The sequence below is a fragment of the Miscanthus floridulus genome, chromosome 15, assembly GCF_019320115.1.
Source record: "Miscanthus floridulus cultivar M001 chromosome 15, ASM1932011v1, whole genome shotgun sequence".
NCBI classification, from domain to species: Eukaryota; Viridiplantae; Streptophyta; class Magnoliopsida; order Poales; family Poaceae; genus Miscanthus; species Miscanthus floridulus.
Window position 1 is genome coordinate 46,337,152 of NC_089594.1, and position 12,278 is coordinate 46,349,429.

Consider the following 12,278-nt stretch of genomic DNA (forward strand, 5'->3'; position numbering starts at 1 on the left):
AACGAATCAGGTATAGTGCGGCCTTTGTCCCCATGAGTATAGGCTGCGCGTCAATGTGCCATCGGGAAGGGGGGCTCTACATCTATTTGCTGAGTGAATCTAATGGCCCTAACTTGTTCGATGAACCTTTGAAAGGCTTCATAGTGAACCCTGCTGACCTTCCTTGGTAGTGGGTCAAGAGGTTGGCCACATCAGGTGAAAGGGTAAATCACGACTCACAGTGAAAGTATACAACCTCTATAGAGTGTAAAACTGGTATATCAGCCGTGCTCATGGTCACGAGTGGCCTTGGAACCCTTATGGAATAGATGATCACTAAGAAATATCCATTTATGCTATTCATTATTCATGTCTACATTGATTATGTGTTTTACTTTGGGACTAAAACAACTTGTTGCTACTCTTATGCTAAAATTATGACAACTAAAAGCTAAATGCTGTCAAACCTATGTCAAGCTTTTTGAGCCTCATGAACCCCATGTTACACTTATTGAGTACGACACGTACTTACTCTTATTTATTTTCATTATTTGGATAAAAATCTCAGATGGGTAACAGATGGCTATGGTAATGATGACTTTCTTGAGGATTACAAGACTTGTGGTCAACCAGTTGATGTCCCTGTGATATGGAGCGTCCATGAGAGATTATACTTTATACTTCCACTACATATATGTGAAGACTATGTTCTATTATTCGTGATGTAATAAACACTTGTGATGATACTATTCATAATTTGTTGGCTTATGTGTGTGACTGATCTCTGGGCGCACATAAGATTTTACATCTTATTTTATCCTTAAAATCGGGTGTGATAGATTGGTATCAGAGCCATGTTGACTGTAGGACGTAAGCCTAGTTAGCAATGGTCGTGTTAGTTTCTTTTGCTTCACTCATTTCATGCTTCCTATCTCACCCTTGTTATTTGCTAAAGTTTTATGCTCCTTTTGCCTGACTCTGTTATGAAAAGTATTACTTCTAATCTAACTAAATCTAATTCTATAGATGCCTCATGCCAATAAGACCACTCGCATCAGCATCGGAGGCTACTACCTGCCTCGTGTTTTGTCCATGGAGCCACATGAGGAGGAGGAACCCCAGGAACAAGAAGTTGATTCGCCAACACCTATACCTATGCCTAAGCCATTCTAGGAAGAGCCTAAAGAAGAAGAACCCGAAGAAGTGGAGGTCGTCTTATTGTCTGATGATGATGATGATGATGAGGAAGACGCCGTTCAAGAGGATGAGCTGATCCCTCCCCTAGGATGGACTACAAAGGTCTAGTACAAGCCAGGGTGTGAATCCTTGGCCTCGCACCACCGACTTATGGGGATTCTTCAGACTTACTACGCTGATTGGGATGCAGCTGTGGAGTACGTCTGCAATGAGCATACTTTTTAGAAGACTAGGGTGTGCATCTCCATTAGGGACTGAACAAAAGGACTGCTTATCAGCTGGACTCGAACTATGCGCATCACGCTCACTGTGCCACCATGGAAGATAGCATTGAAGATGCAGCCGCTATAGCTTACTTGGGTCTCCATGGTCGTCGCTTTGATGACATGAAGGAAGATCAATATCGTTTCCTCCCTCACCAACACCCTGACTTGGGATGGGCAATAATGGACCCTGAAGGCACGGATCCCATTACTCAAGTGATGGTAAACTATGCCTATGAATTAGTAGACAAGAATCGACGGCTAGAAGATCAGCTGAAGGCACAAGAGGCGACTCTTAAGAGACACCGAACAAGTGATAGATGAGCAAAGGGTGTGCCTCAATCTACCAAGGATGTACGAGGAGCTTCCCCATAAATTTCGCCCATAGGTGTTGGAGTCCCTTCTATGTAATACGACATTAGTAGCACGGGTCAAGTTGAGTCAAGTCGAGTCGAATAGTGTGGTGTGAACTTTGGTGTGTCTAGTTGATTTATTATTATGTGTATGTGTGAGTTGAATTTTTTTAATGAGTGCTGGAACTTTGTGGGCATGTCCACAAGTTCCATAGTTAAGAATATTAAAGTTTGAGTCAATAAATAAATAATTGGGTTTGGTACATCTTGTTCTCTCGGGTCAGTTTTTTGGAACAGTCTGCCCTTATCTCAATGCCAATCTAAATCTACTTGACCCAAAATTATGAAATTTTTATGAGAACAACTAGACTTAAGTATCTTCGCAAATCCTCTGGAATCACCCCTATATCTGATCTCGTTTGAGAGATATAACAGTTTTAACTTGAAGTTTCGGCGCAGTCTGGAATCTGGAATAGTTTATGTTGTGTTCTATTTTTGAGTAACCTAACGATAGAATCTGGGGATTGGTTCTTAATAAAAGTTGTAGATAATTTCTTAAGCTTTCCAATCATGTACAGCATGTCTCTTTTGGATAACTGAAACTTGAGATATGACTGTTTTACCGAGCTCCTAATGTTGGAACTCGTCTAGAAAATTTTCAGAATGTATTCTAACTTGAAATAATGCATGAAAATGATCACCAACACAGACTTAGGGGTTTAAACCGACAATTTCCATGAGTTTTGGTGAATTTATGTTTCCAGCAGGGTTTTTCCAGAAAACCATCAAGGAGGATCAAAACGTCAAATAAAATCACGCTTATCCGTAGCAAAAACATCTCCAGAAGGTTCTAGAGGACACCAGAAGCCACGCCACCGAAACAAACGTGTAGAGGATGACATGTGGGGCCACCCGGCCCCACCTATAGGCCGCCTGGCCCCTAGGGGCCCACCTAGCACCCTCCGCTTCGATGACGGTTTCCTCCACCGCCTCCTAGATTGCATCTACGCCGTTTCAAGTCGGTTTGATTCTAGGGCTCAGAATTGATGCTCTGGCCTATATATACCAGCCCCTGCCCCCTCCCTGAGGCATTGCCATAAGTCAAGAGTAGATTAGAAATTAGGGTTTCTAGAGAGAAGAGAATAGAGCTCCAATTCTTCTAGTTCTATTATAGGCTAGCTAGCAAGGTTCAAGTAGAGTTTGGATTATTGCTCAGGATTTCGGATTTGCCGTCTGGAGGCCGGTATATCCATTGTATCCCTCTTTATTTATAACTTTGTGCTACTTCAATATTATGTTGCTATTTATTATGTTCCTAGTTTACTCTAGTTATATGCTTGATATAGTTATGATTGATTATGAATATATGCATATGTTCGCAAAGCGCTTAGCTCAATACTCGAGTGAGTTAAGTGATCAACATTATGTAAGCATGGTGCTTAAATATTGTTTACCTATGGATGCATTCTACACTCTGGATCATGTGGTAGATCACAAATGTGACACTCCCCATTGAGTCCTTTGTAGTCCACTCCCCGTTTATAGAGCAAGTAGAACCCGGTTGCGAAGGGAGTCAAGCTTTGTTCTTGATCTTCCTTAGTAATGTTCCTTATGCATAGATATAGAGTTAGTTATGCTATAGATGAGAGTGTATATAGTTGGGTGTACAAAAGACTTAGTAAATAAGGAATGACTTAGGAATCTTTTGCTCTTAACTAATCTCCTGCCTAGCCATACTACATTTATGAGTATGTATTTCTATCCCTGAATACTATCAATGCCCTACACTTATCATTTATTTATCATTTGACTTACTCCTGCTATAGCATGAGAGTTAATGATCTTGTCATAAGTATGCATATTTGTCAATATCTCTTACCACCCCATCGCTCCTCCCTATGGATAAAATATAAGTAACGCTATCTGGTATACTCCCGGGTGAAATGCTACAATGGTATATTATCTGTGCGCTTACAGATACTTAATATATATATATATAAATTTACAAGTGTTCTTAATAATTACCAACCATATATTTCTGGCATCATTGCTAGGGATAACAACTTAGTAAAGAGTGATGCTAAGAAATGTCAATAGTGACTACATGCATTGTTGGTGAGCCCATGGTACGAACCTTGGATCAAGAACCATTCTTCAATGCCATGATGAGGGCACGCTTGGATATACTCTTGGAGGCGTTCCAATTCTTCAGGAATTGACTTGTTCGCTTATTGTTGGAAGCAAGAAATCTTTCCATGAAGGACATTGGTTTTGCCCATCGGGAAGAACTTGAGGAAGTCATTGGTGCAGGTATCCCAGGTGGTGACAGCTTCACGGTTGGCATAAAACCATTGCTTCACACTCGCAAGCAAAGAGAATAGGAAGAAGCAAAGATGGATGGTGTCAGATGTGTGATTCCCTTGATGGTGAAGGTACCACACACCTCCATGAAGTGTTGCAGGTGTGCATTCACATCCTCATGTGTCTTTCCAGAATGGATTAGGTTGCAACATATTGATTAGCATAGGTTTGAGCTCAAATTGGGCTTCCCCAAAGTTGGTGTTCGGTCTCGTAGCCATGTTGGTGGCCTATAGAGCCAAAAGTCATAGATCATCTTTTGAGCCATAGCATCCTTAGGTGGTTTTGAAAGTCCTCATAATTTCCAAGAGGAACCTTTGAGGGGTTATAAGACAACATCTAGCAACCCTCAAAAGTTTTACAAGATTTTTAACATAGTTGCTTGGTGATTTGAACCTCTCATGTGATGCCCTACTTCACAATAAAGAGAAACAATGGCATGATAAGCCCCTACAACTATTGATAGCTAACATGATGGCAAACTTAAGATTTGAATTTATTAAAATTCCTAGGCTTATGCTTTCCACAGCAACGGCACCAGAAATACTTGTTAGTATTTCTTATACTCATGTAGAGAATTCTACAAGCGCACAGAATACTGTTTTAGCACTTCACCATGGAGTATTCTAAGGTTTCATTATTTATTTTAATCCACAAAGAAAGCCATAGCTAGGAATGATAATAAATGAGTGATCTTAGGGTTACATAAATTAGTTAGATAGTGTAGCAGGGGTAATCGAATAATGATAGGAAGGGGTTGATGAAACAAGCTCAAGACAAAAAGATTGAGATAGCTCAAAGGATAACTAGTAAGGTATGGCTAGGTGAGAGGACAACGAGAGAGTAAAGGTTCCTATGATCTAACTCTACTTCTTTGCTTTAATCTTAATCACACAGATGTAGCAAGTAGATTGAGTCCACATAATGGGTGCACGAGACGAAAGATACCACAGCAAGAGGACAAAGCCCTTGCTCGAACCTCCTAGCTATTTATGGGTGCCTTACTTTTTAATAACTTGCCTAACAACACGTGGTGAAATACAAAGACTAGATAGGACTGTCACCACCTAGCTACCACAAACAATCCGTGCGACAATCATCAACCAAAGGGAAGATCAAGTATAAACACCTTGTTTACAATATCTCTCACTACTCTAGTTGTGTACACATAGATCAATTAGAGCACCCGATTAAAGGCGATGATCAATGTACAAGTTTAGGTTGTAGATCAGCAATCTATCAAGCATACAACTATATCAACTAAGATATACCACAAGAACACTATCATAAGAATAATGTTGCACAAAGTAAAGACAAAGTAAAGTAGAGAAGAATAATATATTAAATAAAGTATAATCTTACTGAAAAGGGAAAGGTACAAGAGCTATACCAGACTCTCCAAAAGACTGGATCTAGAAACCCGAGCAAAGATCACTACTCACTCTAACTCCCACACTAGACTATTCTACTAGACTAATGATATAATTGAGCTTCTCTACTCTTCACTTGATGCTTTGAGTCATGAATGGAGAGGGAGGTGTGAGCCTCTATTTATAGTGATTTAGAGGTGGACCAATGGATCCATGTGCTCTCCACCTCAACCACATGATCAAACTGATTTCAAATCAATGGTAGAGATCTCCCATGAATGTGCTTTTTTGTAGGAAGCTGGTCAAAGGCGGTGGAGCAAACCAGTGCGTTAGGCGACAAGGGGGTCGACTGCCGCCCCACTAACAGCTAGGACCACCCCCTCTGGTGGGGTGCTTGTTGGCGCTATCTTGAGTGGGTTTACACCTTGTGGGGCCATTGTTCATGTTGGTTTGTAGAGTTATGGGCCCTTCAATCCATATGACTTCATCCTGAGCCATCCAGAGAAGCACAAAGTTGATCCAATGTTTAAAATTGCTAGGCGGTGTGCTTCTTGGATCATGGTAGGATTGAGGGGATAGTTGGACTCATAGGGGCCCATAACTCTATTCTCCATTTTGCTATGTCCTATAGAAAATACTCCATATACATGTGGAACTTTATTATTTGATAAAATATACTCATGATATGCTTATCTTCCTTTTATTCCGAGCCTATTGACAATATTTTGGGTATATGAAAATGTGATATTTTACCGTCAACAACCCAATACCATCGGGATGGGCTTAGGCTGGCGAAGATGAGGCCCACCCAAAATAGGGTTCGCTACTGGACTTGGTGATCAAGGAATGGTATCAGGAGTTTGGCCCAACTAGGCTACAAGATACGATAGCTATTCTATTATTATTTCCATGTAACCGACTAGGAAACATATCTATAAACCGATCATCATAGATGTAACCCTACCCCTCACAATATATAAGGTGAGGTAGGGAGCACTCAATCAGTACCATGCAAGCACACGACAACCCCTTGTAACCACTATAAGAAATGTGTGGCTTTTTGGCATTTTATTATGTCATAATATATGAAATTTAAGTAACAAATTAAGATTTGTCACAATCAGTTGACAAAAATCCAAGCGTCAAAAGCCACTGTCACAAATTTATTATGTGACGTTTGTATATTTACTGTCCCAAGTATATCACATTGGTTTGTTGTCACAAAATCCAAGGCCTTACCACATGGTAGAAAAGAAAAACGTCACAAAATGAAATCTAGCCTGCTAAAGCCCAGGTAGCTCATGGGCCACACATATTTTTTAGGCTATTGCTGGCTGACGCAATATTTCATTTTCATTTTTTCCAATATTTTTTTATAATGGCAGTCCATACTCGTTTCAGCCCACACCAATTCAGCCCATATAATTTTTTAGCCCGCACAATTTAGCCCATATATTTTTTGTAGCCCACATATTTCAGCCCATTTTTTTAGCCCACATAGTTTAGCCCATATTTTTTCAGCCCACGCAATTTAGCCCATACATTTTTTCATCCCGTGCAATTCAGGCCACACATAATTCAGCCCATATACAATATACATTATTTCAGAACATACAATTGCATCCATATTATTTTTACAACCCATACAATAAATCCGATTCAAATTAATCAACATCTCCACGAATGGTTGCATTATCACAAGCATTGCACATTCCGGAAGTCTTAAAATGCAATATCATTACATCCATCTAGCAATTCAATACACATCTAGAGTCTTAAGTCTCAAATTTCAACATCCAGAGCAACAGCAACACATCAGCAGTAGCAGCACGTACAACAACAGCACAGCGGCCACAAGCACAACAACAGCAACAACACAACATCCACAAGTTTAGTATCACCAAAATAGCATCCTTAGCCTCGCAGACATAGATGTCACCAAAATATCAACTAGAGCCTAATTGAGTATGAGAGCTTACTGCTGAGCATCAGGTGATGCAAACTTGCTGCCAAACAACGAGCAAAGGAAGCCTTGGATTTCATTTCCATACAGCTTCCGCTTCTTAGTTTCTTCTTCATTCCTCCTTGCTACCTCTTTTTGGTTCTCTACTTGCTTCTGCAGATCAGCCACCTATGATCGTAGTCCTTCTAATCCCATCTTCTCAGCTTGCAATTCACTCTCAAGCTCATGTACATGGTCATTGATTGCAGCATCTTTGGCATTTCTCTTCATCTTTGTGGACTGCATGCCAACATTGCGAAGAAAAGTTGATTTGGGCACATGAGCTATAACTTGAATAGGAGTCTTTGGATCTTTGCCTTCTTTTGTTGGTTGAGCAACATAGGCCTCTATTTTAGCCTAGCAACAATGACACAAAGAATTCAGATTCCTATACTAGTTATGTATGTGTCCAGAACAATACATATGTAATGATGTCTATATAGAATGCAACCTAGTGGAAGAAATGAAATGATGTATATGGAATGGAACCTTTTATGCTAGTTGTGTGTCTAGAACATATGTATGCAATGATGTCTGCTGTGTTGTTCATCATAGTAAGAAGATAGGGAAGGAAACTCACAATGGCATCCTTCACGTTCTCATTAATAAAAACCTGACTTGCTACTGCAGTGGGTGTCCTTGAAAATATCAATCGCAGTTGGCAGTTGGCGAAGCATCCTTAATTTTGGTTTGCTTCTAAAATTACATACAAACAGAAAAGTAAATAACTGAAAGCAAGTGTGAAGAGTGTAGGGCCGAGATGGCGGACTAGAGGGGTGAACAATCCTTTCTAAAATTAAATGCGCCGGCTAACCGAAACAAATGCGGAATTAAAACTATCAGTCTAGTCAAGACTACACCCCTCTATCTAAGTTTCAAGCACATTACAAAGATCCTAAATCACTACACCACAACACTTAAGCATCATCTGACGTCAGTTGCTAAAGATAATAATTACTGTTGAACGGTCGGTTGCTAAATGTTTCCCTCGGACCGCCAGTCGCTAATATCGAATACTTCAATGGATGGTCCATTGCTATAAGTATTTTGCTTTTGCGTTGGATGATCGGTCGCTATTTTCCACTAACCGAGTCGGATTGTCAGTCGCTAAATACAAGTATCCTTTGGCACGATGTTTTTGGCCTGGTTCCGTGAAAATTTTTGGCCCAAAACTGAGATGTAAACCCTACTTCACACAGGAAGCATACCAAAATGAATCCATGCACCTCCCTGCACCCGCTGCGCCCCTCCCCACGCCGCCTCTCTGCTCCCACGCCGCACCCCTCTGCACGCCACTGCACACGCCGCTGCCTTGGCCGAGCCCATCCGCCGCCCGCCCGCCCCTGCTGCCCGACCGGCCACCCCCGCCCCCGTCCCCGCTAGCCAATAGCCCATGCCCGAACGTCCGCCCGGCTGCTGGGCGAAGGTCCTGCGAGCACCTTCCTCTGCATCGCCTACTCGCTCCCACCGGGCGCCCCACGCTGGCAGGGTCCCTCCGTAGCTCGTCACCCCAAATCTTCTGAAGGTAACTTTATCTGAAACAGATGCAAATATAGGCAACAGATGGCACCTAGCATTCGGTTTGTAGGATCTATTTTTGGGTTCTTGAGTTCATCCATTTTGGGGGGGAATTGTTTTCAGCCTCAAACTTGCTCGTTGTATTGGTTGTTTCACCTGAATTTACTTGCCACATTTATTTTGTACAGGCACCGCCGTTTCAATTGGACTCTAGATTAGTTTTCTCTTGTCAAAATCATATTATAAGGTCAAGAGAGTAGAAAACTAAGGATCCCTGGTACAACCTGACAGCTTAATTAATTCTTTAAATTATTATTCTTACCATTTGGTTCAAGTTCAAGTTGCTGTACTCCATTATGTTAGTAATTATGAATCAAGGCATGCAGATGTAGTTTTGGCAGTGTTCTCAGTCGCCAATAACTCTTTGCTGGTTATTGATTCTGACTGCTTTTATTAGATCAACAAATGCATGAGCTAGGGAATTTCTATTTGTTATATATACATTTGATCTATCGCTCGCAACTCCGGTAGGGGTGTAATAGTCCACTCATGAAGTCAAAGGCATATATATATGTGTCGCCTGTGATAGGCTAATAATGAAAAAGGATATATCTGCATATGTGAAACACTGAATAATGTTGTATATATGTTCTTGTTTGGTTTGCCTTGTAAGTTTGTAACGTGTGAGCTTCCTGAGATGGTTACTGGATCGATATCTTGAACTGAATGTTATTGCTCTATTATTTATATATATTTGTTATCCGATCCGTGGGTCTAATTTGAACAAGGAGATGGTGTATCTTAACAACCTTGTATTCCTACCTTCATAGTTGTTGGGTTCGATGTACGTGCGAGTCATGCCGATGCTAGAAACCATCCTAATTTCTAGGTTAGGAGCACCTAGCAGGATCTATTTTCATTTTACATTACAAGTTATTGGTCAATAGGTCTTTGGGGAAAGTTTTTTTAGCCTCAATAGGTCACGTATGGCTCCAATAGGTAGTGTCTGCTGCTTCAAGTGTGATAGGCTTTAGCTCAGTTAGCTGATAGGTTGTGGAATCTATAGCTAGCAGTGTCACAGGCAAGCAGGGGATTTAAGTTAGCATGGATTTAAGTTTAGCTTGTCTTGTAATGATTTTTAATGGCATAAGATATATTAGCTCAAGTATTAGCTTCTATTTGACATGGACAACAGGAAAATACATGTGTATCTCATGTAAAAATATATGCTATTGCAGATTACCCACCTGCAGACCTTGTTTGAATCATCCCCGTACGAGCAAACGTCATTAAGTGAAACATCCAACAGGTAAGCATCAAGCTGATCGTTTACTTCTGCCCTCCACTTTGATTCATGGTGTAAATTGTTTCATTTTCACTAGCCACCTGTTCTTAGGGTAAAGGAGGTGCCTACAAGCATTTGAAGTTTTCTAGACATCTAAAACAATCATAGCAGTTGTCGTTCATAACTAAGAAGTTATTGGTCGAATGAACTTGTGAAAGGTAAGATTTATTTAACCAGTTCGCGTTCATGAATGCCTGATTACCTTGTTCCAAGATTCTGATGTGCCCTGTGGTTATTCCGTGGTGTGATGTTGTAGTGTAAAAATATATATAAAGAAAGCCTCTTGATCTCCCCACAAAGGTCTATGGATAAAACATGGATTGAGAATGAGCCTAGGTACACACATCAACTATTTCTTAACTGCTCAGACTTAATGTAATTAACATGGAATTTAACATAATGAATCCCATGTAGGCACACCAAGGCATATATACAAGGTGTGAATGGTTTCATAGCTTATGCATTTAAAAATTCAGCAATAGGAAACAAGATATTATGCCCTTGCAGAAAGTGTGCTAACTCATTTTGGAGAGAGGCGTGTGATGTACGTGAACACTAGATATGTGATGGGTTGTAAGGGGGTACACAACATGGAACTTCCATGGAGAAGGTAGTTCATCCAATGTGAATCCTGGGAATTGTGATGGTGCTGTCCTTATTGAAGAGGCTGAAGATGATGAAATATCTTAATTGCTTAGGGACCTAGCTAGTGGTTTAGATGATGGAGGGGATTTTGAAGATAATAGTTCTGATCTACAGCCTAGTGATGACCTACGAGCCCTCCAAAAGTTGGTAGAAGCCAATAGCCAAGAGCTGTACCCTACTTGCAAGAAATATAAGAAACTGCGTTTCTTGATTAGATTGCTTCACATCAAGCTTCTTGGAGGATGGACTGATAGAAGTTTTGACCTACTACTAGACCTTCTTAATGATGCATTACCAGAGGGTTCAACATTACCGAGAAACTTCCATGAATCTAAAAAATTGATTAAATCCATAGGTCTTGGGTACATTAGTATCCATGCTTGTGAAAACGATTGCATTCTCTACTGGAAGGACCATAAGGATTCTAATTCATGTCCAAAGTGTGAGGTTTCACGGTGGAAATCAGTTAGGAACAGTCTAGATGGGAAGCATGTTTATAGGGTTTCTAAGAAGGTTCTTCGCTACTTTCCAATAAAGAAGAGTCTCCAAAGGCTGTTTCTATCATCAAAAACAGCGGCTCTTACAAGATGGCATGATGAGGAGCGAACAAGAGATGATTTTCTTAGGCATCCTACAGATTCTCCTCTTTGGAAAGACTTTGATGATAAACATCCAGAGTTTGCTAAGGATAGCCGCAATATCCGTCTGGCATTTGCCACGGATGGATTTAATCCATATAGGAGCCAGAATGTTAGTTATAGCATTTGGCCCGGTATATGTATACCATACAATTTTCCACCTTCAATGTGCATGAAGCAATCAAACTTCATCCTTTCATTTTTGATTCCTGGGAAGCATGCTCCTGGTTAATATGGATGTTTATTTTCAACCACTTATTGAGGATTTGTTAGATATGTTTGTCAATGGAGTTAGAATTTATGATCCTTCAAAGGGAGAGCATTTCCAGTTGCGTGCTGCAGTACTGTTGACTATACTTGTGAACATATATATTGCATGAATTCTACAGCCATGTTTGTTAGTTATAAGTGCCGATGCAATTGAAAGTAACTCTTATCGTAACTATATTTCTATGCTATTTTCTTTTGACCAACATGAACCTAAGATACATGCAGACAATAGTAATTTTTTAGTTGTAGAAGATACATGCAGATGTAACACTTCTTATCATAGGCTGTGACGGCAAGAGGAAAAAATAATCGTGCAAAGCTGAAGTTTCTTCGAACATCA

The 12,278-nt window shown here is 40.4% G+C and overlaps 1 non-coding gene across 1 annotated transcript; it reads left to right on the top strand.

The window, feature by feature from the left end:
* The first annotated feature begins 3,949 nt into the window (after window positions 1–3,949).
* LOC136509716 (small nucleolar RNA R71) lies at window positions 3,950–4,056 on the top strand. The gene has a single exon (XR_010772463.1). It is a non-coding gene; the product is annotated as a small nucleolar RNA R71 (small nucleolar RNA).
* Window positions 4,057–12,278: the final 8,222 nt, after the last annotated feature.